General features: G+C 41.4%; 1 protein-coding gene across 4 annotated transcripts in view; it reads left to right on the top strand.

The window, feature by feature from the left end:
* Nucleotides 1-27,630, top strand: part of LOC144495596 (protein tyrosine phosphatase type IVA 3-like) — a 132,801-nt gene that overhangs the window by 64,549 nt on the left and 40,622 nt on the right. The window contains exon 1 of one of the 4 annotated variants that reach the window (XM_078215742.1): nt 10,304-10,491. The exons of the other annotated variants lie outside the window; for them this stretch is intronic. The gene's annotated coding sequence lies outside the window, so the exon portion shown is untranslated. Of the gene's footprint in view, nt 1-10,303; nt 10,492-27,630 lie in introns of those variants that run through there. 4 annotated transcript variants of the gene reach the window in all.

The following is a 27,630-nucleotide window of genomic DNA, read 5'->3' as shown; positions in this document are numbered from 1 at the left end:
TACATCTGAAGTCATCTTGACTGTAGTGCTCTGGCCTCTTATTCTGAGCTTGTCACCTTTTACATCTTGGCCTTGATAATCTCTATATCGTCTCCAACATGTGTATTTGGTTCTGACCACTGTCCAATAATCAGTATAATCCTAAAATTCTTTGTACTCTGTATTCAAAGTATTTTGCCACAATTGTGTAGACATTAAGTGATGGTTATACAATCACTCCCAGACTTGTTTTGTTTTAAGCTCCTTCCTCCAATGCAGTCCCATTCGTTGTATACTTGTGATGCTGGTTAATTGATGTGAAAGCTTTACATTAATATTATTAATTTCAATTTAACAATCACTCGTGGTAGAACCTGAACTCAAAGTAGCTGATCTAATCCTATAACCTTAGATTGTTTTCAACTTGCATGACTGCAGTTTGTTCCCAATAAAGATTTCTTGTCACTCGTAAGCGCTTTGCTATCCAGGTCAAGAGCCTGTAAGATGCTCATAAGCTCTTCATATTTCACTTTATCAAATGCCTTGCTATTTGACCTGATCATAACAATAGCATTTCTTGTTCCCTATCTTCTATAAAACCACATTAAAGAGCTGAAATTTCTGGCTTTACCTTTCTTCTGGCCCTATTCATCAGTACTTGAAGGATCTTCGTAATGTAACACATCAGACTGTATGATAGAGTTCAAATTCAATTGTTTTTGCCTTTTTGGAGATTGCAATAAATATTAATTAATTCAGTCCTCTGGGATTTCTCAAATTTGTCCATTCCAACGTTTTGTAAATGTTTACTTTATTCTGTGACTATTTGATCTGGGCCTTTGGCTTTATGGTATTACAACTTGTTTCTGTTCTTGCTTTGTCTTTGGACTATCTATGTTCCCTAAATTATTGGCTTTTTTTTCTCATCTGCTTTCTTAATTCATATTATAATATTCAGTCCATCTTGGAAGTGCTTGATCCCTTTCCATGACAACTTTATTTCCCTTTGCATCTGCCAGAGTATGGCATCAAGGAGCTCTGGTCAATGGGAATCTGCAGGGAAATCTCTCCCCTGGTTGGAGTCATGCCTGGCACAAAGGAAGTTGGTTGTGGTTGTAGAACGTCATTCTCCCGAGTCCTAGGACATGGCCTCGGAAGTTCTTGAAGGTAGTGTCCTAGGCCCAACTTCCTTCAGCTGCTTCATCAGTGACCTTCCCTCCATCATAAAGTCAGAAGTGGGCATATTCACGGTTAACCATTTGTGACTCCTCAGATACTGCAGTAGTCAAATGGACATATGCAGCAAGGCCTGGACAATATTTAGGCTTGGGCTGATTTATTAGCAAATACCAAGTGCAAGGTAATGACCATCTCCAACAAGAGATAATCCAACCATTTACCCTTGACATTTAATGGATTACCAGCATTGAATACCCAACTATCAACATCTTCAGTGGTACCATTGACCAGAAACTGAACTCAATCATCCATATAAATAATGTGGCTTCAAGAGCTGGGAATTTTGTGGAGATTGACTCTCCAAATCCTGTCCTCCATCTGCAAGGCACACATGAACAGTGTAATAGAATACTCTCCACTTCAAGACACTTGACACACCAGGGAAATGCAGCATGCTTGATTGGTCAACATTCACTTTCTCCATCTCTGATGCACAATGGCAGCAGTATACACCGTCGATAAGATATAATTCAGCAGCTGGCTAAGGTTCTTTTGATAGAACCTTCCAAACCCATGACCACTTCCATCTAGAAGGACAAGGGCAACAGATACATGGGAACACCATCACCTGCAAATTTTCATACAAGCCACTCACCATCCTGACTTAGAAATATATCGCCGTTCCTTCGCAGTTGCTGGGTCAAAATCCTAAAATTCCCTCCCTAACGGCATTGTGGGTCAACCCACAGCACATGGATTGCAGCGTTTTCAAGAAGGCAGCTCACCACCGCCATAAGGGCAACTAGAGATGGGCAGTAAATTCTGGCCAGCCAGCGACGTCCATGTCCCACAATTGAATAAAAAGATTGACAGCAGCACTTTAAGATGAGAGCTCACCACCACCTTAAGGGCAATTAAGGATGGGCATTAAATGCTGGCCCAGCCAGCAATGCCCACAATGAAGGGAAAAAATTATATATCCTTGGAGAGATTGAAGACCTCCCTGGATTATTGGTCAGGAGGCTACAACTGTAATAAGATATGCCAATGATGCCATTCCTATTGTTGTTTTCTATTGATAAGTGATGATTTGACATAGAAGGAGAATTGCCTTCTTTATAATAGTATCCAGTCTCCACAGAATTCCCAGTTCTTGAAGCCACGTTATTTATATGGATGATTGAGTTATACATTAAGGCCATTTTAATCTATACTTAGTCCCTGTAGAGTGTTAGTGGAAAAAAAATTAACTTGTACACTGCTTGCTCCTATAGTTCTGCTGTAGTGCTGCAAGTTTAGCATTAAAAATAAGTGGATACTTGAGGTTTATGGGGTTCTGTAAAAATACTAGTATCCAGTGTAATTGGATCTTCTGAGGTTACCGACTTTATGCCAGAGCGCCAAGTTAAAAGCGAATTTAAATAGCTCTGTGTAGGCTCGGAGATTCGAAAGATGAGGTTGTCCTTGTTGAATTTTATTAGTTTATGTCCAAGTTGCTAAGGGGCTGCATTGTGCTGAAGCAAGTCCGTGTTTATTCAAAAAGGATTTGCAATGACGCAGATTACCTAGAAAAGTGTTGACTTTCATCTCATAAATCATCTTCAATAAGATTTGAAATTTGGTTATCAAAGATGAAAAAAATAGGAGATTTAAACTGAGTTGTATAAAATTGAAAGGCCGAGGTAAAGCAATTAACACATGGGAGTGTTCGTCATGTGTGCATGCTGTTTTGAATGATATGAAGCTCTGTTTCAGTTTAGAGGATGAACAATTCTAAGAAAAAGAAATGTAGACTTGGGGCTACGTGCAGAATGAAATCAGCTGCTAGAGTTGAACTTGCTGCCAAAAACCAAGCAAGAAAAATCATTTAGATTACTGCCTGCACTATTTTGTTCTAGTTGCCAGTCAACATGTTGCTAGTAAACAGTTGAGTACTCTGAAGATTCCTCCTTCCAACAGCACTTTAAACCAATAGTTTACTCCTTATTAATGTATTATTGCAGTTTTATTCTCTTTTAAGGAAAATAAAATGATAAATCACCACAAATTGCTCAATCTACTTTGAGACCAATTTCAATTAGCACCAACTAAACACCATCAGCAAACTTAATGTATTAAGATGGTTTGAATTAATGTAATCTTGGTTCATCCACTGTTTTACAAATGACATTGAAGGCAATCACAACACACGGCCCATGCTTTAGGGCATTGTATTCCAGATCCTCACCACTCTTAGGGTGAAAAAGTTTCTCCTCAACTCTTTTATCCTTCTACCAATTACTTTAAATCTATTCCCTGGTCATTGGCTCTCTGCTAGTGAAAACAGGTATTTTCTATCCACTCTACCTAGGCCCATATACAAGTCTCTTTACATTTCTATGTATGCTTCAACGAATGCTTTAGATATTTTTTTTCACTTTTGGTAACAGTTCGAATCTATTGAAGATTAATGCAATGTAAGTATGCTGGCTGCATGATTCCAATATGAATTCTGCTTGGGCAACTTTGGTCCAGTTCCTAGTAAAAATCCACAGTGCATAACTGCCTCTAATAGACATTTCACTAGGGGCACGGTATAGCTGACATGGGTGAATGGTGTTGAGATTAATGTTTGTTATCAGGGAGTGTAGAGTAAAGCTTATTATCTTAACGGTGCCACATGTGAACTATGATTAACACTAGATAACTACAGTGGACAGTCCTACTGTCATGCACAAAGGTCTTGTTTGATATTTCCTAACCATTGTTTCTGTTCCTTTTCCTGACACCCCTCTCCAGCAAAGCCACACTATTGTCATATTTCACCCTGAGATGAGCTATGACACTCAACCGTACAACCCTCATCTGCACACTCGCAATCACAGAAGAAGGGCATTTGGCCGATCTCTTCTGTGCTGACTCTCCAAATAAGCATTATGACTTGGTGGCGTTCCCCTGCCTTTTCCCTGTGGAACTGTACATTGCTTCCAGTCAAGTGATTTGAAAGAACAAAGAAAGTTACAGCACAGGAACAGGCCCCTCAGCCCTCCAAGCCTGCACTGACCATGCTGCCCGACTGAACTGAAATCCCCTACTCTTACAGGGACCATATCCCTCCATTCCCATTCTATTCATGTATTATCTAATTCCCTCAAGATTGCCTCGATTAGCCCTCAGCGTTAATTGCTCTACAATTGGTGGCCATGTTTTCAGCTGCCAAGGCCCTAACTTCTGGAATTCCTAAACCACTCCAATCCTAATTCTTTTCTCCTATAAGTCTGTCCTTGAAACCCACCACTTCTACCTGCTGTTGGTCTATTTCTATGTTGCTGATATCAAATTTGATATCTGTAAAGTACTCTGGGAATTTTTGTTTTTTTATTCATTCACAGGATGCCCATTTCTAATTGCCCTCAAGTGATGGTGAACTGCCAACTTGGACTGCTGTAGTCCTTGTGGTGTTAGAAAGGAAATTCTAGGTTTTTAATCCAGGAGCAGTGAAGGAATGGTGATGTTGATTCAAGTCAGGACTCTGGGGAGTGTCCAGTTGTTGTTCCCATGTGTCCGCAACCCTTGTCCTTTAGGTGCTGGAGGTTGTGGGTTTGGAGGGCAATGTTGAAGGAGCCTTGGTGAGATGCCGCCCTTCATGTTGGGTATGGTACACACTGCTGCCACTGTACATCGATGGTGCAAGAAGTGAATGTTTAAGGTGGTTGGATGGGGTGCCAAACAAATGGGCTGCTTTTGTCCTGGATGTCAAGCTTCCAGAGTGTTGTTGGAGCTGTATGCATTCAGGCAAGTGGAGAATAAGAATATTCTATTACACCCCTTCCGGTAGATGGTGGATAGGCTTTGGGGAGTTGGGAGGTGAGTTACTTGCCACAGGATTCCTAGTCTCTGACCTGCTCTTGTAGCCACAGTATTTATATGCCTAGTCCAGTTCAGTTTCTGGTCAGTGGTAACCCCCAGAAAGTTGATAGGGGGATTCTGTAATAGTAATTCCAGGGGAAGCAAATTAGATTCTCTTTTGTGGCGTGATTATTACTTACCAATTTGACCCATGTCTGAATATTGTCTGGGTCTTGTTGCATATGATGTGGAGATGCCGGCGTTGGACTGAGGTAAGCACAGTAAGAAGTCTCACAACACCAGGTTAAAGTCCAACAGGTTTATTTGGTAGCAAATACCATAAGCTTTCGGAGCACTGCTCCTTCGTCAGATGGAGTGGATATCTGCTCATATCTGCTCAGAGCAGATATCCACTCCATCTGACGAAGGAGCAGTGCTCCGAAAGCTTATGGTATTTGCTACCAAATAAACCTGTTGGACTTTAACCTGGTGTTGTGAGACTTCTTACTGTTCTTGTTGCATATGCCAGGAACTGCTTCGGTATCTGAGGAGTCGTGAATGGTGCTGCACAATGTGCAAACATACTTCTGATCTTATGGCCACTTCTGACCTTGTGATGGAGGTAAGGTAATTGACGAAGCAGTGAAAGTTGGCTGGACCTAGGTCACTACCTTGAGGAACTTCTGCAACAATGATCTGGGACTGAAACGATTGTCCTCCAACAACCACAATCATCTTCCTCTGTGCTACATATGACTCCAACCAGTGGAGAGTTTTCTCCCTGATTTCCAGTTTTCCTTGGGCTATAATCAATGATAGGCACTCCTCCATGTTGAACAGTACTTGGAGGAATCACTGAAGATGGCAAGAGCACAAAATGTACTCTGGTTGCAGGACTTCAATGTCGATCACCACCACACTGGTCAAGTCCTCAAAGATGGCTCCGTACAGACTGGGCCTGCAGTGGGTGTTGAGGGGACCAACAATAGGGAAAATCCTATGTAACCCTGTCCTCGCCAATTTACCTGCTGCAGATGCATCTGCCCATGACAGTATAGTCAGGAGTGACACTGCACACTGAGGATACCTTCCAAAATGTTGTCAGAGTTTTACAGCACAGAAAGAGGGCCTTTGGCCCGTTGTATCTGCATCGGCCATCAAGTACCTACCTATACTAAGCCCATTTTCCAGCACTTGATGGAAGCCTTGTATGTTATGTCATTTGGGTTCCAGCATTTACCACCCTTTTCAGGCAGTGAGTTCCAGATTCCCATTACCCTTTGGGTGAAAAAGTTCTACACCCCGGAATATTGAGCAGCCAGGTTCTGCCCTTCCCTCCATGTCTCTGCAATAGCAATAATATCATACTCCCATGTGTTAATCAATGCCCACAGTTTATCGCCCTTGCCTGTAAAACTCCTTGCATTAAAATAAATGCCATCAAGCCTTGCCATACTCTCTTGTGCCTTAACATGTCTATCTTTGATCTGCCTTCCAGACTGACTTGATTTTTCTTCTATATTTAGCTGTGCATAACCCCCTACTCTACTCCCACTCTGCAACCCATCCTGCCATGTACAACTGAAGCATGGATTTTACCCCCTTTATTTGGGCCAGCATCACATTAGCCATTTTAATTATTTTCTGTTCTTGTTCATGGCAGTGATTGGTATTCCTGAACCCCGAGTCTCTTTAGACTATCACTATTTCCAGCTTTTTCAATATTTAGAAATACTAGGTTCTATCCTCATTAGGCTCAAAATGGATGAGCTCACATTTGCCATCCATTTGCCACAGCTTTGCCTATTTGCTGAATCTTATCAATATCTCTTGTAATTTTACACTTCCAATCAGCACAACCACTGGCAAATTTAGATATGTGGCTTTCTATCCCATCTAAGTCGGTAATACAGTAAATCGTTGAGATGCCAATACGGATGTTTGCAGGATACTTCAGATGGTTCCCACATTTAACAAGCTCATCAAAATTGAGACAACAGCAGCAAAAGCTGGGAAATGCATTGGTCAGTTGCCTTGGTTAAAGAGCAAAAATGTTTATTTAAGGTGTAACCGCTTATATAAAAGTTGGTGTTTGGCATGCCGGAGCTGAATTCATCTGCACAATTCCCAAGTTGCACCATGTAGGGAGGAGCCGAGCAGAGACCAGATGCTTCCCACAAGTAACTGGGGGAAGACTGGAGGGAGTCCACAAAGCCATTCTCATGCATATCCTAGAGGTCAGACCGTATCGTATTAAATAGCCTGGGAACAGGTCACCAAAAACGCATTGCAATCAAAATGATTGACAGAAAGTTAAAGGTAGTAATTTAAACTACCTGATGATGCTTTGAGTCAGGTTTATTTATGCGCTCAAGGTTATGCGGTGAGAATTTAGTGATTGGAGTTACAGCTTTGCAAGTTATTGACAGTCACCCAACGTCTTGTGTGTAATCTGTTTAATCCAGAGAGAAAGTGGTTACATTGAACTCCCTCTGTATCCATTAGTTGTTGTAATGTATATAACAAAGTTAGTTTAACCATAAACAGTATCTGACCCATTGTTCTTGTGAGCTGCTGATGGTGCAAAGCGTTTTGGTTTTCTTTAGCGAGAGTGCTCTACTCGGCAAACAAGTGGCCATGGAAAATTATTGAATTTATTTATACGATTACTATAAAGTAACAAGGTTCTAAAAAGGACTTATTTTAGAATCCACCTGTTTTTGACCATGGAAAAGATATGGATCATTTAACAGAAGTTAGAGTAGGTGCACTGCATGTAAAACACAAAATTTTAACTTCAAGGCTTAAAGTACTAAAGGTATTGTTTTGTGTGGGTCTGCCTAGCCTATAATTTTGAAAATCAAAGTCCAATATTCTACTCTGTAGCTTCATCAAAAAGCTCAGTGTCCTTTCTACAAAGCTGCTCATGGATCAGTAATTTCACATTAGATAATGACTGGATAGACTGTCATTGCGTGTTTGGATCTGTTCAAAAGCTTGAACCTTAAGGCAAGGCTGAAAGAAATGTAAGAACACTTTTGAGCCTAGATAGCATGCTCCTCCTCCTCGTGCGCTTTGTAAATGTAGATATGTGTGGTATGGACAGGGGATAGATGTGGGATAATTTCTCCCTTTCCCACCACTCGACAATATCCAGACAGTTGTAACTGTTAATTCCAAAAGTGATTTGTAGCATCCTGATGCCTTTTCAATGTAAAGTCCTCCAAAAGAACATTTACATTTTAATCATCATCGAAACCATAGAAATCCTACAGTGCAGAAGGAGGCCATTCAGCCCATCGAGTCTGCACCGACAACAATCCCACTCCAGGCCCTGTCTCCACAAGCCCACACATTTACCCCGCTAATCCCTCTAACCTACACATCCCGGGACACTAGGGGGCAATTTAGCATGGCCAGCCAACCCAACCCGCACATCTTTGGAGAGATCATTCCCCAGAGATGAGTTAGTCCCTCTAGTACAGAATCTATGAAACATGTCACCTGGCCTTCTGTCCATTTTGTCATGGTAACTTGTCAATTTTCTATACTGCCCTTTACTTTCGTGTCCACCGTCCCAATATATATATTAGGATATGGGCCACGTGATGTGGCCATAACTGTGTGAGAGAGCTGCCATCTGTATTCACCTACATAATGCAGCCCATCTCTGCCCTGCTGATATGTTACTTCTAGACTGAACTATCCCAATGCTCTTCCTCCTGACCATCCACGTTTTACTCTCCACAAATTTCTGCCTGTGTCCTACTTGCACATGATTCTGATAACCTATCACGTACTTTGATTCCCTGTTAAACAACATCCATTTGAAATTTTCATCTTTGTTTTCCTGTCCCTCTGTGACCTCAACCCCCTCGGACTCCAACCTCCCCCAGCCCTGCAATCTTCTGAGCAAATGGCACTCCTCCATTTCGGGCGTCTTGAACATTCTTGACATTCATCTCTTTGGCGTTGGTGGTTATGCTTTGAGCTGTCCAGGTCTTAACCTCCATAATTCCTTCCATGAGTCTCTCCATCTCTTTGCTTCTTTGAGATGCTGTTTTGTCAAATTTTATTTAACTCTGCAGTCAAGTACCTTGAAATATTTTGCTACATTAATGGTGCTATACAAATACATGTTGTAGCAACAGGTGTAGCTACAACATTAGAAGATCTGCAAACCGGATGCTGTATAACTGAGTCTAATGGACAAATAAAAGTGTAGAATTTGACTGCTTCAGTTTTTAAAAACTGAAACCAGAAATAACAAAATGAATATGCTCTCAAGTTCTGAAAAATTGCTCTTGATTTCAACAGAATGAGTGGAATTTTCCCATCCCGCCCACCACGGGAATCATAGCAGTCAGGACAGGACCATGCAAAGGTCCGTTGACCGCGGGTGGGAATTTCCAGTCTTGGGGCGAGCGCAGCCAATGCAGTGTTTTGTGAAACTTTTTCACCATTCTCTCTTGTATCATATTAAATTGAATAAATATAGCGTACAGTAGGTGGTCTCATCTGTTCACTGTGGAATCAAATTGAATATTAACTTAAAGGCGTAAACTAGGGAAAAGTGCCAATGTCAGCCTGAGCTATAACCCTTGTGCCTTCACAGGGCTGCGCTGTTGCAGTTTTCACAGATGTAATCAGCACAGACTCTGGTTGAAAATTATCTTCAATTTTTTGTTAATTATTCTCAGGATGAAAACTATTGAAAAAGTTGAGACATGTTGACTGAAGTGTAACTGAGTTTTTAATGACATACTAAGTCACCATTTCTGCTAAACAACCTCTTGTCCCAATAAACTGATTCTGGAAGTCCAGCATCTCATTCTCTCCATTCCGTGATTTTAAAAAATCAATAGATTTTTTAAAAAAAGTTTATTACATTTCAGCTTCTACTTTAATCCATGTATGCTTTGCAATCTTAATTAATTAAATGTATTCAGTGTTTTTTACTTCCTGCTTTGCTGACTGTGAGAGTTCAGCAAACTGGTTGGCTGTTCAGCCTGCTTGATGATTTATTTCATTATTATTGAGTGCCAGCTATCCTCAATAACTGGCGCAAGAATGGAATCAATGTCAGAATGGAGTAAATCGATGCTACTAAGTCTTTACTGCAGTGAAAATTGTTCTGTTCACTGAGTGCAAAATCCGGACCATTATATTCCTGCAAAGCAAGATTGTTAATGCTGTTGTTATGACTGACGGTAAAGTGGAATGTATTCAATTGGTTGACTCAATCCCCCATGAATTGGTGGTAGTGTGGTTGCTAAGGAAACACTTGTTTTAGTGTGTGGTTTCCTGTAGTGCAGCTGAAAAGGAAACAGCTGTCGGAGTTTAAGCAGTTAGTGAGTACTGCAGAGGAAACTACAATAATTCAGTTAAGATCATTTTGATGGGTGTTTATCATGCTGACTGAACATTGTAACCCATGTTATAAAGGAACATTTATGCAGCTCAGCAGACTTGGTGCAAAATGAGGTGAACTTTCGACCAATGCAAGTGAGGATTTATTTCTTTTCTGTTGTTGTCCTCGGTCTTCTCCTTCAGCAGCTCTTTGTTTGGAGTATTAGTGTTTTTGCTGCAATTGTAACATGCTTCTCTTGGCTTTGCATTTTATTTACCAGATGAGTAATCTTTCCAAATAATTGATAAGGTTGTAGCAGCCTCTAGAATCGTGCCTAAACATAAGTGTTCCTGCTTGAAAGCCTAGAATTATTGACATCTGAAATGAATTCCCCAGATAAAGTCATTCCTATCTAGCTGATTTCTCAAGGAATGCTGAATATCTGATGAGGAATAGGACTCTAGCAATATACATAGATAGAGATGGACCAACGTTGTTTGCAAAATACTGCTTCTTGCACGATTGGGCTGACAAAATGTTGGTAATTAATTAAGGAAGGGAAATGAATGTGATCTGTCTGTTATGGAGGCATTCCTTTTTATTCCACACTGCGTTCTCAAGCTGACTCAGGAAAGTAAGTGCTGTGCTCACGGTCTTAATTTTGCAGGAGCTGGGAAATCAGTAGGAAGGATTGAGAACATAGTTTGCTCTTGTGCTGCTTATTATTCAGATCTCTTTCTCCTTGATCCCCATGGTAGGAGGCATGCATACCAATGTTTGCAAGGTTATTGTCTGACTTTTTTTTTTCAGTAGCCCTGGGGAAGGGGGTATTGGAACAGATAGTGTGCATATAAATTTGAGATTAGTAGTTGATGTGCATACCTTATTATGACACTTGTGCAACCAAATCACCAGGAGTTTCAACCATAAGCATTTAAATTGAATAATCATAAAATGTAAGCTGCAGATCTAAAAACAGTTGTAAATTTGGTGTTTCATGTTTGTTTGTGTGTGTGTATTATCATTGACTTTAGCAGCAGCGGTGTAGTATAAATGAAATGGCACTGGTGTCCCAACCAGATGGTAACCTTGAGGGATGTTTGTTTTATTTCCCTTTGTGTCAATGCAGTAGTGTGAGGAGTAACGGGGTTACATGACCTAGAATTTCCTGAAAGTTTACACTATAGTAGCTATGATTCTGTAGTCTACTCCTTTTACTGTTAATGCAAACCTTACATAAAAATATGGTGGAAGTGAGTCTCACTAATTATTACACAATGCCAAAATATCCTGAACCATTTTTCCCTTGTCTGCTTAAACCTTAACTCTCTCAATTTAAAGTTTATTATTATGACTCCGCTCCTTCAAGACTGTGGCAATAGTGGAGTTCCTTGTTTTGCGCTTGTTGTCTTACTGTAGTTGGACATGTTCATTAAGGAGCACCCTATGGTCACCAGGTGACCCAAGTTATAATGCTGAGATAATAGATTAAATTTCTAAATAAACTGTAGTATTTTCAAAACTTTGTCGAACCATGTTGCAACAATTCACTTTTCCCAAAACAAAATTACTGTTTCTTGCTGAAGAAAATTAATGAAATCAACTTCAACTATTCAGAAGATAAAATGCCATCTCCTTATCCTGCCTTTTGTTTGATGTTGCCCTTTATCACTTCTCAAAGTGAGATAACATTTAAAATAGAAGCAGGAGTAGGCCATTTGGCCCTTGGTCTGCTCCACCCTCCAATATGCTTACAGCTGATCGTCTATCTCAACGCCATATTCCCACACTCTCCACATATTGCTTGGCACCTTTAGCATCTAGAAATCTGTTTGCTTCTTAAATATTTTCTGTCACTGAGAATTCCACAGATTAACCTGGATGAAGAGGTTTCTCCTCGTATCAGTCCTAAATGGCCCACTCCATATCTGAGACTGAGACTGCGACCCCCTTGTTCTAGAGCCCCCCCCCCACCCACCCAACCCCAGCCAAATGAAACATCATCCCTGCATCCAGTCTGTCAGCCCCTGTCAGAATTTTATACATGTTAATGAGATCCCCTTCATTCTTCTAAACTCCAGTGAATACAGGCCTGGTCGATTTAAATCTTTCCTCATACGAGATGACGAGACAGAGTACAGGAATGAGAGAGAGAATCTGGTGAACTGGTGCAGGCAACAGTAATCTCTCCCTCAGTGTCAACAAAACGAAGGAGGTTGTCATCGACTTCAGGAAGTGTAAAAGAGAACACGCCCCTGTCTACATCAATGGGGACAAAGTAGAAAGGGTCGAGAACTTCAAGTTTCTAGGTGTCCAGATCACCAGCAACCTGCCCTGGTCCCCCATGCTGACACTAGTTAAGAAAGCCCACCAACGCCTCTACTTTCTCAGAAGACTAAGGAAATTTGGCATGTCAGCTACGACTCTCCAACTTTTGCAGATGCACCACAGAAAGCATTCTTTCTGGTTGTATCACACCTTGGCTCCTGTTCTGCCCAAGACCGCAAGGAACTACAAAAGGTCATGAATGTAGTCCAATCCATCACCCAAACCAGCCTCCCATCCACTAACTCAGTCTACACTTCCCTATGTTGCTGCCTCAGCAAAGCAGCCAGCATAATTAAGGACCCCACGCACCCCAGCCATTCTCTCTTCCCCTTCTGCCTTCTGGAAAAAGATACAAAAGTCTGAGGTCACGTACCAACTGACTCAAGAACAGCTTCTTCCCTGCTGCTGTCAGACTTTTGAATGGACTTACCTTGCATTAAGTTGATCTTTCTCTACACCCTAGCTATGACTGTAACACTACATTCTGCACACTCTAGTTTCCTTATGAACAATATGTTTTGTCTGTATGGCGCGCAAGAAACAATACTTTTCACTGTATGTTAATACATGTGACAAATCAAATCAAAACCCTAGGAATCAGTCTGGTGAATCTTTGCTGCTCTTCTGTCTGGCAAGTATATCCTTTCTTGGGCAAGGAGAACAAAACTGCGCACAGCACTCCCAGGTGTGGCCTCCCCATGGCCCAATACAGTTAGAACATAGAACATAGAAAGCCACAGCACAAACAGGCCCTTCGGCCCACAAGTTGCGCCGATCACATCCCCACCTCTAGGCCTATCTATAGCCCTTAATCCCATTAAATCCCATGTACTCATCCAGAAGTCTCTTAAAAGACCCCAACGAGTTTGCCTCCACCACCACCGACGTCAGCCGATTCCACTCACCCACCACCCTCTGAGTGAAAAACTTACCCCTGACATCTCCTCTGTACCTACCCCCCAGCACCTTAAACCTGTGTCCTCTCGTAGCAACCATTTCAGCCCTTGGAAATAGCCTCTGAGAGTCTACCCTATCCAGACCTCTCAACATCTTGTAAACCTCTATCAGGTCACCTCTCATCCTTCGTCTCTCCAGGGAGAAGAGACCAAGCTCCCTCAACCTATCCTCATAAGGCATGCCCCCCAATCCAGGCAACATCCTTGTAAATCTCCTCTGCACCCTTTCAATGGCTTCAACATCTTTCCTGTAATGAGGTGACCAGAACTGCGCGCAGTACTCCAAGTGGGGTCTAACCAGGGTCCTATAAAGCTGCAGCATTATCTCCCGACTCCTAAACTCAATCCCTCGATTAATGAAGGCCAGTTATAGTAAAACGCCCTTGCTCCTTTACTTGCGTCCCCTTGCAATTAAGGCCACAATCTATAGATAAAAGCAAAATACTGCAGATGCTGAAATCTGAAACAGAAACAAACAAAATGTTGGAAAATTTCAGCGGGTCTGATGGCATCTGCGGAGAGAGAATAGAGCCAATGTTTCAAGTCTGGATGCTGGGCCCTGAACCCTGTGGTACCCCACTTATCACTGCTTGCCACTCCATTTAAAAAAAAACCTATTTATCCCTATTCTGTTTCCTGTTTGCTAATCCATTCCAATGTTACTCCCAATCCCATGTGCTTTAATTTTGCACATTAACCTATTATGTGGGACACTAATTCTCGTGCATTCGACTGTCTATTGCCCTATTCCTAATCTCGCTAGCATGTGGCACTGGGAATAATCCTGAGATTACTACATTTGAGTTCCTGCTTTTTCATTTATTTCCTAGCTTGCTATATTTTGCTTTCAGGCCCTCATTCCACTTATTACCCAAGTCTTTAGTAATGATATGTACCATGACCTCTGGCTATTAACCCATCCTCTTCAGAATGTCCTGCAACTGCTCAGTGATATTCTAGACCCTGGCATCAGACAGGCAGCATATCATCCTGGTGTCACATCTATGGCCAGAGAAATGTCTATCTGTTCTCTTTACGATAGAATTCCCATCACTATTGCTCTCGTTTTTTCCCCACCGCCAATACAGCTGAGCCACTCATAGTGCCATGGACTTGGCTCTTGCTGCAACCCTCTGAGAAACCATCTCCCCTAGCAGTATCCAAAGAAAAAACATTATTAGAGAGGAATTTTGATTGGCTGAAATGGAAGGTGCATCCTACACACGGTCACTCTGGACACTGGAAATGTCCCTGATTTCCCATATTGAACAGGAGGAACATTCGACATGGCCAAGATGCCCTGCCTTGACTTGCCCATAAAGTGCTCCCTTTACTTTTGCTTCCCCTCATTTAAGGAATGTTAAGGACAGTCTAAATACTCACCTCGTCCTACTTACCAAGGCTGCTGCTGCTCTTTCTGGGGAAAAATTAGGAAATGAAAGGAGCATCTGCTGAAGTCACCCTTTACAAACAACATTTGCAAAGATATCTCCATACTTGAAAATTTCAAGAAGCAACCTACCAATCTTTTCATTTTGAGGTGTTTTGGAAAACTGACCCCTTTTATTCACTGAAACAAGTTTACACACCATCTTGCAGGAAAACCCTGGGGTCCTCCTGAATGAAATGTATAAACAAGTGAATGAGCAGTTGAAGTGACTGAGCTGTGGCTGGACTTGCATTGGATTTAGCTCAGTCTGAAGCATATGTAGGAGTGCTGTAATTCACGCCAACGCCTAGATTCAATTATTTGTACTACTCAATTATCTTTACATCCCAAGTTCTTGTTAACCAAATAATAGTGAATGTATATTTTGAGTTGCTCCACAAAGATGTAACTGGTTAATTCTGGTTAATGGCAGAGCTGTTGTTAGTGTGCTATATATCAAAGAATTGTACAGCTTGGTTACAGGTCATTCGGCCCATTGTTACCATGCTGACTCTTTGGACTAGTTTTCCAATTAGTCCTACTCTCCTATTTTCCCTATAGCCCTACAAATCTTTACCAACAAGCATTTATCCAAATCAAATTTGAAGTTTTATTGAACCTGCTTCCACTACTCTTTCAGGTAGTACACTCCAGATATTTGTAAAATAAATTATTTCCCCTCTGATATTTTTGCCAGTTATCTGAAATGCATCCTCTTGTTACCAACCCTCCTGTTAGCGGAAACAAGCTTCTCCTTATCCACATTGTGAAGATTCCCAGAATCTCTTCTGACCTAAACAAGAAATCCAGAAACAATCTACGGAGAATTGTCAGAGATGCGAAGAGAATACCAGACCAAGCTAGAGTCCCAGGCTAGTCAGACGAACACCCATCTACACGACGTAACAGGCTACAAGGTGAAGACGAGTAGAATCGCTGGCAACAATGCATCCCTCCCTGATCTCAACGCATTTTATGCTCATTTTGAGCAGGGGGTCAGCGAGAGATCGTCATCAGCCCTGGCAGACTCGTCAAACCGCTATCGATGGTCCACATTACAGATGTTCGATTTGATTTATTATTGTCACATCATACAGTGAAAAATATTGTTTCTTGCATGCTATACAGACAGATCCTACCATTCATAGAGAAGAAAATGAGAGAGTGCAAAATGTACTGTTACAGTCATAGCTAGGGTGTAGAAAAAGATCAACTTAATGCAAGGTAGGTCCATTCAAAAGTCTGATGGCAGCAGGGAAGAAGCTGTTCTAGAGTTGCTTAGTACGTGACCTCAGACTTTTCTATCTTTTTCCCGACAGAAGAAGGTGGAATAGAGAATGTCCAGAGCGCATAGGGTCCTTAATTATGCTGACTGCTTTGCCGAGGCAGCAACATAGGGAAGTGTGGATAGAGTTAATGGAAGGGAGGCTGTTTTGCGTGATGGATTGGGCTACATTCACGACTTTTTGTAGTTTCGCAGGCAGAGCAGGAGCCATGCCAAGCTGTGGTAGAGCAAGAAAGAATGCTTTCTATGGTGCATCTGTAAAGGTTGGTGAGAGTCATAGCTGACATGCCAAATTTCCTTAGTCTTCTGAGAAAGTAGAGGTGTTGGTGGGCTTTCGTAACTATGGTGTCGGCATTGGGGGGACCAGGGTAGGTTGTTGGTGATCTGGACACCTAAAAATCTGAAGCTCTCGACCTTCTCTATTTCATCCCCGTTGATGTAGACAGGGGCATGTTCTCTGTTTCCTGAAGTCGATGAAGATCTCCTTCGTTTTGTGGACATTGAGGGAGAGATTATTGTCGCCGCACCCGTTCACCAGATTGTCTATCTCATCCTGTATTCTGCCTTGTCATTGTTTGAGATCTGACCACTACAGTAGTGTCGTCAGCAAACTTGAAATTTGAGTTGGAGGGGAATTTGGTCATTGGTGTATAAGGAGTACAATAGGGGGCTGAGAACACAGACTTGTGGGGCACGGTGTTGAGGATGATCGTGCAGGAGGTGTTGTTGCCTATCCTTACTGATTGTGGTCTGTGAGTTAGGAAGTTCAGGATCCAGTCGCAGAGGGAGGTGCCGAGGCCCAGGCCACGAAGTTTGGAGATGAGTTTCGTAGGAATAATGGTGTTGAAATCAGAGCTGTAGTCAATAAATAGGCGTCTGACATAGGTGTCCTTGTTATCTAAGTATTCCAGGGTTGAGTGCAGGGCCAGGGAGATGGCGTCTGCTGTGGACCTGTTGCGGCGGTAGGCAAACTAGTGGATCCACGCAGTCCAGGAGGCTGGAATTGATTTGTGCCATGACTAGCCTTTCGAAGCACTTCATAATAATGGATATCAGAGCCACTGGATGATGGTCATTAAGGCACGCTGCTTGACTTTTCTTTGGTACCAGGATGATGGTCGTCATCTTGAAGCTCGTCATCTTGAAGCAGATAGGGACTTCAGATTGATCTGACATCAGATGTCAGATCGGCCTCCTTGGAAGTTAGCCCACGGAAAACGACCGGCCCCAATAGGGTCCTAAGCCGAGCACAGATCCTGCGCGGATCAGCTGATGGGGTATTCGCAGACATCTTTAACCTCCTTAGTCCTACCTGAGGTTCCTATCTGCTTCAAGAAGAGGATCCTCATCCCTGTACCAAAGAAAAGCCAGGCAGCGTGCCTTAATGATTACCGTCTGGTGGCCCTGGCATCCATCATAATGAAGTGCTTCGAAAGGTTTGTCATAGTACACATTAACTCCAATTTTTCAAATTGTCTGGACCCACAACAGTTTGCCTATCGCTGCAACAGGTCCACATCTCCCTGGCCTTACGCTCAACCCTGGAACACCTGAATAACAAGGACACCTATGTCACACCTATTTATTGACTACAGCTCAGCCTTCAACACCATAATTCCAGCAAAACTCATCTCCAAATTCCGTGGCCTGGGGCTCTGCTCCTCCCACTTTGATTGGATCCTCACCTTCCTAACCCATAGGCCGCAATCCGCAAGAATGGATAACGACACCTCCTCCATGATTATCCCCAACACCAATGCCCCGCAAGGCTGAGTCCTCGGCCCCTTACTATAACTTATGACTGTGTGGCCAAATTCTGCTCCAACCCCATTATCAACTTTGCTGATGTAGTGGGTTGGATCTCAAACAACGACGAGACGGAATGCAGGAAAAAGATAAAGAATTTGGTGAAATGGTGCGATGACAATAATCTCTCCCTCCAATGTCAGTAAAACAAAGGAGCTAGTCATTGACTTCAGGAAACATAGTGGAGGACATGCCCCTGTCTACATCAACGGTGATGAATTGGAGATGGTAGAGAACTTCACGTTTCTAGGTTTTCAGATCACAAACAGCCTGTCCTGCTGGCGCAATAGTTAAGAAAGCTCACCAATGCCTCTTAAGTTCTCAGAAGGCCAAGGAAATTCAGCATGTGCACTATGACTCTCATCAATTCATCAGACTTTTGAAAGGACCTACCATATATTAAACTGATCTTTCTCTTCACCCTACCTGTAACTGCAACACTATTCTGCACCCTGTCATTTTCTTTTTCTCTTCAGTATTTCATGAACAATGTGTTTTGCATGCATAGCGCGCAAGAAACATTATTTTTCACTATCCCAGTACATGTGACAAATCAAATTATTAATTTAAAAGCTAGCAGACCAAGCTACAAAGTTTGCATAAGTTCAAGTAAAATGCTTCCCTAACAGAGGATCCCTATCGGAGGATTAGACAGGGTGGATAGTGAGAGCCTTTTTCCTCAGATGGTGATGGCTAGCACGACGGGACATAGCTTTAAATTGAGGGGTGATAGATATAGGACAGATGTCAGAGGTAGGTTCTTTACTCCGAGAGTAGTAAGGGCGTGGAATGCCCTGCCTGCAACAGTAGTGGACTCGCCAACATTAAGGGCATTTAAATGGTCATTGGATAAACATATGGATGATATTGGAATAGTGTAGGTTAGATGGGCTTTATATTGGTTTCACAGGTCGGCGCAACATCGAGGGCCGGAGAGCCTGTACTGCGCTGTTATGTTCTATGTTCTAACTGTATTGTCCTGAATTGGCCATGAATTATCCCTTGGCCAACATCACTCTCAGACTATCTGATCATTTCTGTATATTGGAGCTTGCTGTGTGCATACTTCATTGGTTTAGGTGTCTCACATAGAATTCGAGTATCCTTGAAGGTATTTTCGTTCGATGGTAGTACATCAGGATTGCATTCGACAATTCCGTTTGCTATTCCATAAGTAATGAATTACAGTGCCCCGATGCACTGACTCAGCATTCTCTTAGTTATCACTGGTAAGGCCAGTGGAGAAGTTTCCCCCAGTTCGCATTGATTTCAATTTTACTGCCTTCTTTGCGCTGCACTTCATCAAATGCTACCTTGAAATCAAGGACAAAAGAGCTGAAATCCAGAATAGGATGGGAGTAATTTGTCCATGTTTGGAACTGAATGGTTCTGGAGGAACTCTGAGCAGATCATTTTGAGCAAATGGTATTTAGGTAAATTGGATCTTTAGAAAGAAAATGTCAACAGGGTATTTGGTAAGACTGCGTCTAATCTCATCACTGTCCTTGATTAAAGTGTCAGTGTCTAATTCGATGCTTGAAATTTCCAGCCCAAGAACCCACAAATGTGACGAAAGCCTTCAAAGGTCTCCTTGTACTTATGAAGTTATCCCGTTGACCATTTCTGAACCTGTGTGTGGTTTTGGATTTGTCGCAATCCCATCAGAGATGTATTCATATTTCTCCCTAGAAAATGTTGGACAACGTTTGCTGCAATGAGATCAGCATTTACATATGAACCAGAACCACTCAGCCCTTTGGGCTTGTTCCGTCATTCAGTAAGATCATGGTTGATCACTCTGACCACCTGCCTACCCCAGTAAAGTAAAGTTTATTTATTAATCACAAGTAAGGTTTACATTGACACTGCAATAAAGTTACTGTAAAATTCCCCTAGTCGCCACACTCTGGCGCTTGTTCGGTCAATGCACCTAACCAGTATGTCTTTCAGACTGGGAGGAAACCGGAGCACCCAGAGGAAACCCACGCAGACACGGAGAACGTGCAAACTCCCCATAGACAGTGACCCAAGCCGGGAATCGAACCCTGGTGCTGTGAGGCAGCAATGCTTGCCATTGTGCCATCCCAGTAACCTTTTACCTCACTACTTACCAAGAATCTGTCTACCTCTATCTTGAAAACATTCAAAGACTCTGCTTCCCCCTCCTTTTGAGGAAAGGAGTTCCAAAGACCTCTTACTCATCTAAACAACCCATACAAGCCTAGCCAGTCCACTCTTTACTCATAAGATAACCAGCCCATTCCTGGTTTTAGTTTAGCATTTTCTGAACTGATTCTAATGCATTTACATCCTTAAATAAGCTTCACAGTACTCCAGATGTTGTCTTGCCAGTGTCCTGTGAAGCATAACACCACCACCACAACTTCTGTATTCGGTTCCCCTCTCAGTAAACGATAACATTCTATTACCTTTCCTAATTACTTGCTGTATCTGCATACCAGCCTTTTGTGATTCGTGCACTATGGACACCCAGATTCCTCTGCACCCCAGAGCTCTGCAATATCTCACCATTTAGATAATACGCTTATTTTTTATCCTTCCTACCAAAATGGAGAATTTCATCTCCACATACTCCAAGATTTGCATTATAAGATGACAACCCCTCTTGCAGAAAATTCTTGTCCATTTGCCAAAAGGAAGTGTTCAACTCTATCAACCTTGCAAGCAATTTTGTTTTTTTATAATTGATACATTTTAAGTCTACTCTTTGACGCTAGGCAAGATATACAGCTCAAATGTGTTTCTTATTATCATTTAAAAGGTCTCCCGTGTGTTTTCTTGATATTGACCCACGTTTTAAGTGGCACAGTTCCAGGACACTGGGATCCCTGGCATGTGGTAAAACTACTTCTGATCTGCAGGTTAAAGCACCGTGAACCTTTCCCACTGCATTCATGTATTGTGGCTTTTTTAAAAAAAACAAAGTTGAAGTAATTCAAAAGCTTTTTAATTAAAAACTTTTGGCTTGTTATGATGTGAAGTTTAGTTCAGCTTTACCACCAGTTTTGTGTGCCTGCAAAATCAATGATCTCTTGAAGAATGCAAATGTAGTGTGTGACTGTAGACTTGGTAACCACAAGTTGTAGTGCAAATAGCATGACAACAAATGGAACTCCTGAACAGATGGCCCTTACAAAGCTCAGAATGGTGGCTTACATGCCAAGTTTTGTGCATTTCATGAAACATATTCTACTGTAACCTTAATTTGTAATGGCTTTGTATCTAAAGTATGCCAGCTGCTCGTCTTAGTAAAACATGTGTATTTCATTTCTGTATAAATCTTAACCATTCTTGTCTGCTGAGCAGTGACATCTGGGATCTGCTGAACAGTGCTCTCTGGGATCTGCCTTTGCGCTTCCAGGTTTGAAGGTTATTGGTTCAAGTTCCAGTGAGTGCATAGCCTAGTCAGCATTGAGATGCTTCATATGAGATACTTAACCAAGATTGCTTCCAGACATTAAAGGTCCCATGGCATATTTGGGTGAGAAACAATGAAAAACAACTGACCAGTGTTCTACTCTCCATTCTACATCACCAAAGATTGATCAACTGGTGATTCCTTTCATTTCTATCTATAAGCCTTGCTGTTTACAAAATGTCTGAAACATTTGTAACAATTCTTTCACTCCACTCCAAAGTAATTCACTGGATCTGAAGCATTTTGGAGACATTTTCTAATGTGCTATATGAATGTGGTGGCAGCAACGGTAGCACAGTGGTTAGTACTGCCGCTTCACAGCGCCAGGGATCCGGGTTCAATTCCCAACTTAGGTCACTGTCTGTGTGGAATTTGCACACACTCCCCAATTCTGCGTGGGTTCCTCTGGGTGCTCCAGTTTCCTCCCACAGTCTGAAAGACGTGCTGGTTAGGTGCATTGACCCAAACAGGCGCCGGACTGTGGCGACTAGGGGAATTTCACAGTAACTTCATTGCAGTGTTAATGTAAGCCTTATTTGTGACTAATAAATAAACTTTAAAAACATTCTTTCTATTGTGTTTTTGTAGTTGTGAAGAAGTATTTTTGATCCAAAAGTTGAAATTCGGGATGTTTGCACAGTTGAAATAGTTAATCTGAACTATAGTGGAAATGAAAATATTTAATGGACCATTGAACTCTCTCACTCCCTTAAACCTGTTAAAACAAGCCTGAAACCTGTTTAAACTGACTGTAATTAGGATGATGTGGAGATGCCAGCGTTGGACTGGGGTGAACACAGTAAGAGTTTTAACAACACCAGGTTAAAGTCCAACAGGTTTATTTGGTAGCAAATACCATTAGCTTTCGGAGCGCTGCTCCTTCGTCAGATGGAGTGGAAATCTGCTCTCAAACAGGGCACAGAGAGACACAATCAAGTTACAGAATACTGATTAGAATGCGAATCCCTACAACCAACCAGGTCTTAAAGATACAGACAATGTGGGTGGAGGGAGCATTAAGCACAGGTTAAAGAGATGTGTATTGTCTCCAGATACACATCTCTTTAACCTGTGTTGAATGCTCCCTCCACCCACATTGTCTGTACCTTTAAGACCTGGCTGGCTGTAGAGATTTGCATTCTAATCAGTATTCTGTAACTTGATTTTGTGTCTCTGTGCCCTGTTTGAGAAGCACATTTCCACTCCACCTGACGAAGGAGCAGCGCTCTGAAAGCTAATGGTATTTGCTACCAAATAAGCCTGTTGGACTTTAACCTGGTGTTGTTTAAACTGTTACTGTGTAATTAGAATACCATTGCCTGGAATTAGAAATAAAACGCTGAATCATGGACTCAAAGGGTTTGGGGGATGTAATTTAGGAGGAGCAACATAACTTTTTAATGTATCTATTTTGGTATAAAACCTGTGACTATTTGTAGTTCTTCCGACTAAACGTGAAAGCCAATCGTCATCTGAAGATAATTAATGTGTGGTATACATTTATTGTCCCTTCGCTTTGTCACAATGAACAATGGTGTTCTAAAATCCACACTTAATCTTGCTTGTTAACTACCATGAATGCCTGCACTGCAAGTGGGTTCCAGACCAGATCCAGCCTATAACCTGGATTTGGCTTGTTTAGATCTAAGTGTTGATGCAAAAGAATAATAAATGTTAGTTGACTTTGTCATACCTGTAAAACTTCAACTTTGTGGAATTAATCCTAAACTCAGAAGGCTATGAGTCTTTCTTCAAATATTGCATGGTAAGATCTCAAATTGTTGTTTGAACTATTGATCAAGGCCAAAATTTCTGAATGTAACACTAACAGGCTACTTAATGAGGTTAGCAGTGATACAAGTATCTTAGTTTTCTGCTTGGATATACTGTCTGCTCAAACAGTCTGGGAGAATGCTTGAGTATCTGCTGTGTTCTTTTAACAAAAGTGCTGCTTAAACACTTGCAGCCTGCCAATACTGGTTTATTAAATCTGAACCTTCTCTCTCTGGGATAGCAATGATCAAACAGCTTAGAAATAACACTGTTCTGGTTTAATATTTTTTTCTGAGAAATCGTTTAGCCTCCTTGGCCCTTGTGAGCAAGAGGATGAACAATCCACTCTCGGGCCACTTCCAGAGTCATTGCAAACCGGCCATGAGAAAAGCATCAAGCTGGCTAACTGCTTTACTTTTGGAAAGTTCTTGGCCTCCATTTGCTAACTGCCCATGATATGGCCAATATCAGAGCTCAGTATGTTGAGGATCAAACTTCTTTCCTACAGTAAAAAGATGTTGCAAACAGGAAGAAAGATTCTTTGAAATCATCCCAAGTTGAGATTTAAACGAGGTTTTGGATAGTTTATTTTCTAGTTGATGATTATAGTTTAAGTTTAGCAGCACAAAAACATGCACAATTATACCGTGACTACTGTCATTGTAACTGATTCCTGTATTCACTTGCCAAGGGAGTACTGTACAGTATTCCTTTCTGTACAGTTCCATGCTTCAAGCTTTTGAGATCTGAGAAGAAAGAAAGATTTGACACTATTCATGACCAGAGAACCTCCCAAAATGTTCTACAGTTAATGAAATACTTTTGAAGTGTGGTCACTGTTGTAATGTAGGAAACAAAGCAACTATTTTGCATGCAAGTTCAAACAAACAGCAATATGGTAATGACCAGGTAATCTGCTTTTGTGATATTGAGTAAGGGATAAATATTAGCCAGGGCACTAGAAGCGACTTCCTTGGCATTCTTTACCCATCTGAGGGGACGGATGTGGCCTAAGTTTAGTATCTCATCCAAAAGGCAGTGCATTACCTTATTAAATGACCATTTGATCAAGAAACAACAATATGGATACATGAATGCAATTGTCAATTTCAAGTGCAGACACGTCTTTCAAAAGAACCCGATGACTGACTTGATCTTTTCTAGTGGCTGAGGCAAAGGATGCTTGGTATTATACCTGTTTTTCAGGTTAACTTTTGGCCAGGGCATGGAATCTTAATCTGTTCAAATTGTCTGTTTCATTTGCTCCACTACAATAGTGACTGCACCTTATTTCATGGCTGTGGAGGAATTTAGGATGTCTTGTGTGACAGGCTCTGCATAAATGCAAGTTTGTTTTTACTGTCTCAGCTGTTGCTCCTAGACTCCACTATCCCAATGCCCTCCTGGTCTGTCACATTCTGCCCTCCATAAACTTCAGCTCATCAAAAACTGTGTTGCTTGTGCCTTAACTTGCATGAAGTCCTGTTCCCCATAACCCCCTGTGCTCATTTACCTTTGACTCTTGGTGAAATACATCTTGATTTAAAAATTCTCATTATTGTCAAATCCCTCATCGTCTTGCTATCCTCTATCTCTTCAATCTCCTCCAGCCCTACACCCTCCCAAGATATTTGTACTACTCTAATTCTGGCCTCCTGTGCATCCCTGATTTTCATTGCTCCATCGTAGGTGGCCATGCCTTCAGTTGTCTGGACCCCAAGTCCCACTTCTCTAAGATGCCTGTTAAAACCTTGGTCAGCTGACCTAATTCTGCTTTTGTGACTCAGTGTCAGACTGTTTTATAATTCTCCCATGAAACTCATTGGAACATTTTCATTATGTTAAAGGCACCATATAAATATAAATTATTTTCTTTATTGACATCTATCATTTTGCTGATGATTGTGAGTAGACTTGCCTTGTGATTTATGGTTAGGACATACAATACCTGAGCAATTTTCCCCAGTGTTCAAGCTGCACTGGAACAGGTTGGTTCTGGGCTTGACTAGTTCTGGAACAGTAAGAAGTGTCACAACACCAGGTTAAAGTCCAACAGGTTTATTTGGTAGCAAAAGCCACTAGCTTTCGGAGCGTTGCCCCTTCATCAGGTGAGTGGGAGTTCTCTTCACAAACAGGGCATATAAAGACACAAACTCAATTTACGAAATAATGATTGGAATGCGAGTCTTTACAGGTAATCAAGTCTTAAAGGTACAGACAATGTGAGTGGAGAGAGCGTTAAGCACAGGTTAAAGAGATGTGTATTGTCTCCAGACAGGACAGTTAGTGAGATTTTGCAAGTCCAGGCAAGTCGTGGGGGTTACAGATAGTGTGACATGAACCCAAGATCCCAGTTGAGGCCGTCTTGCTGCAAGATGACGTTACTTTCAAAATATTGATGTTTTTGTTGCAATACGACTGAAATATTCTCCAATGAAAGCAAGCAAACATACAATGAGTGAAAACAAAAGCACATGAGGGGAAAAGATATTTTGTATAGGCTTACTATATGGTTTGGAGAAATAAACTCTACCTCACTAATGTGAAGGACATAGCAGCCAGACCAGGTCTGTGATAAGTGATGAGACAACCAATGCGAAGTGAAAATCTACTTAACCTCATCCTCGCCAATCTATCTAGCATAGATTCATCTGTCCATTACAGTACTAGTACGAGTGTTACACAAGAACTGTGATGGTCGAAGTTGCACCTTCACACAGCTGTTTCACACCTGCAATTGTCCAGGAGATAGGAGAAGAAAGCACCACAAAGGGAAAGAAACAGATGTGATGCTGCAAGATGACGTTACTTTCAAAATATTGATGTTTTTGTTGCAATACGACTGAAATATTCTCCATCTGTTTCTTTCCCTTTGTGGTGCTTTCTTCTCCTATCTCCTGGACAATTGCAGGTGTGAAACAGCTGTACTTGCTTGATGAAGGAGGCAACATGATAAGCTATATGCATGAACGCCTCCGGTTAAATGGCAAAATTTGTGGTTGGACAAAAGCTGATCACACAAGCAATTATTGTGGAGAGAAAATTGCATCTTCGCATGGGAAGGAGCAAACTTGTAAAAATAATTTCAGTTACTTAAAAAAAAATCCACTATTAATGAGCAGAGCTCCAGTCAGTGAAAGTCCTATTGCTGAGCACTGGAAGCCCATTTTAAATGTATACATCTTTGCCATGAAAAGAGTCATGAATTAGTCTTTTTGATGTGTTTTGGGGGAAAATACAACCAAATTCACAAAAGGATCTGTCTCAATCAACAATCTCCCATGAAAACGGATTCAGGGGACCTCAATATAAAAGGAGGATATTGAAGCCAAGGGGTAAAGTTAGAAGAATAATATTCTAAATGATTTCATCCTTCATACAGACATAATTTAACATTCCAAAAACACAGACTGATGTGTTCAGAACATATGATTTGTTGTTTTCTTGCAGTCATTTTGATATACGGTCATCAGATATACTAATCCAAGCAATAAAATGTAAGGACATCCTGATCTGGGAAGGATATTAATCACTAAAATATTACTAAGAAGAAAGTGTATTGAACATGTTATCTCACCACTTACTGAGACCCTTTTATCTGACAATTTATTACCTGATCCCTACTCTCCATTGAATTGATTCAAGTCTTCTCTCTCTACTTCAAAAGAACCAGTATTTTACAGTGCCATTTCATAAGCAAGGGAAAATAAATTCTTTATATTCATTTTGCTTTTGGCCTACTTGAAGACTGCCCCAATTAGAGATGAGCTGTCTGTAAATTGAATATCCAAGTTTTTTTTTTATATTGACTTTCTTCCTGTTTACTCATGTTTTGGTACTATTCATGCTTAGTCACTGAATAAATTTTCATCAGCCTCAAGCAAAAATCAGGCTGGGACCTATCTGTGATCTCGATCTTGTCCTCCTTCCCCATCCCACTCCACAAATCTGATTTTGAGCTTGTTAACTGGTTGACATTCTAAACCCTGATTTCTAGGAAGTTTTCCTTGCAGAGAACATTTTTTCTTTGTTCCCCAGCAATTTTTCTTACTCTCCTGACAGCTTATAGAAAAAAAATCCCTGCAATATGGAGAGAAATTGATCAGAATATACAGAATGGTGGCACAGTGATTAGTGCTGCCACCTCACAACACCAGGGACCTTCAGTTTTGTTTTTTGGGAACTGAACAAGGGCAAGATCCTTGAGCAAATCCAATCCTTCCCACTGAGCTTACAAATGATGATCATAACAAATCTAACAGTACATCGAGAGCTCAA

This window comes from Mustelus asterias, chromosome 7 (genome assembly GCF_964213995.1).
Source record: "Mustelus asterias chromosome 7, sMusAst1.hap1.1, whole genome shotgun sequence".
In the NCBI taxonomy this organism is placed as follows: domain Eukaryota; kingdom Metazoa; phylum Chordata; class Chondrichthyes; order Carcharhiniformes; family Triakidae; genus Mustelus; species Mustelus asterias.
This window is presented reverse-complemented; position numbering and strand designations above follow the sequence as displayed.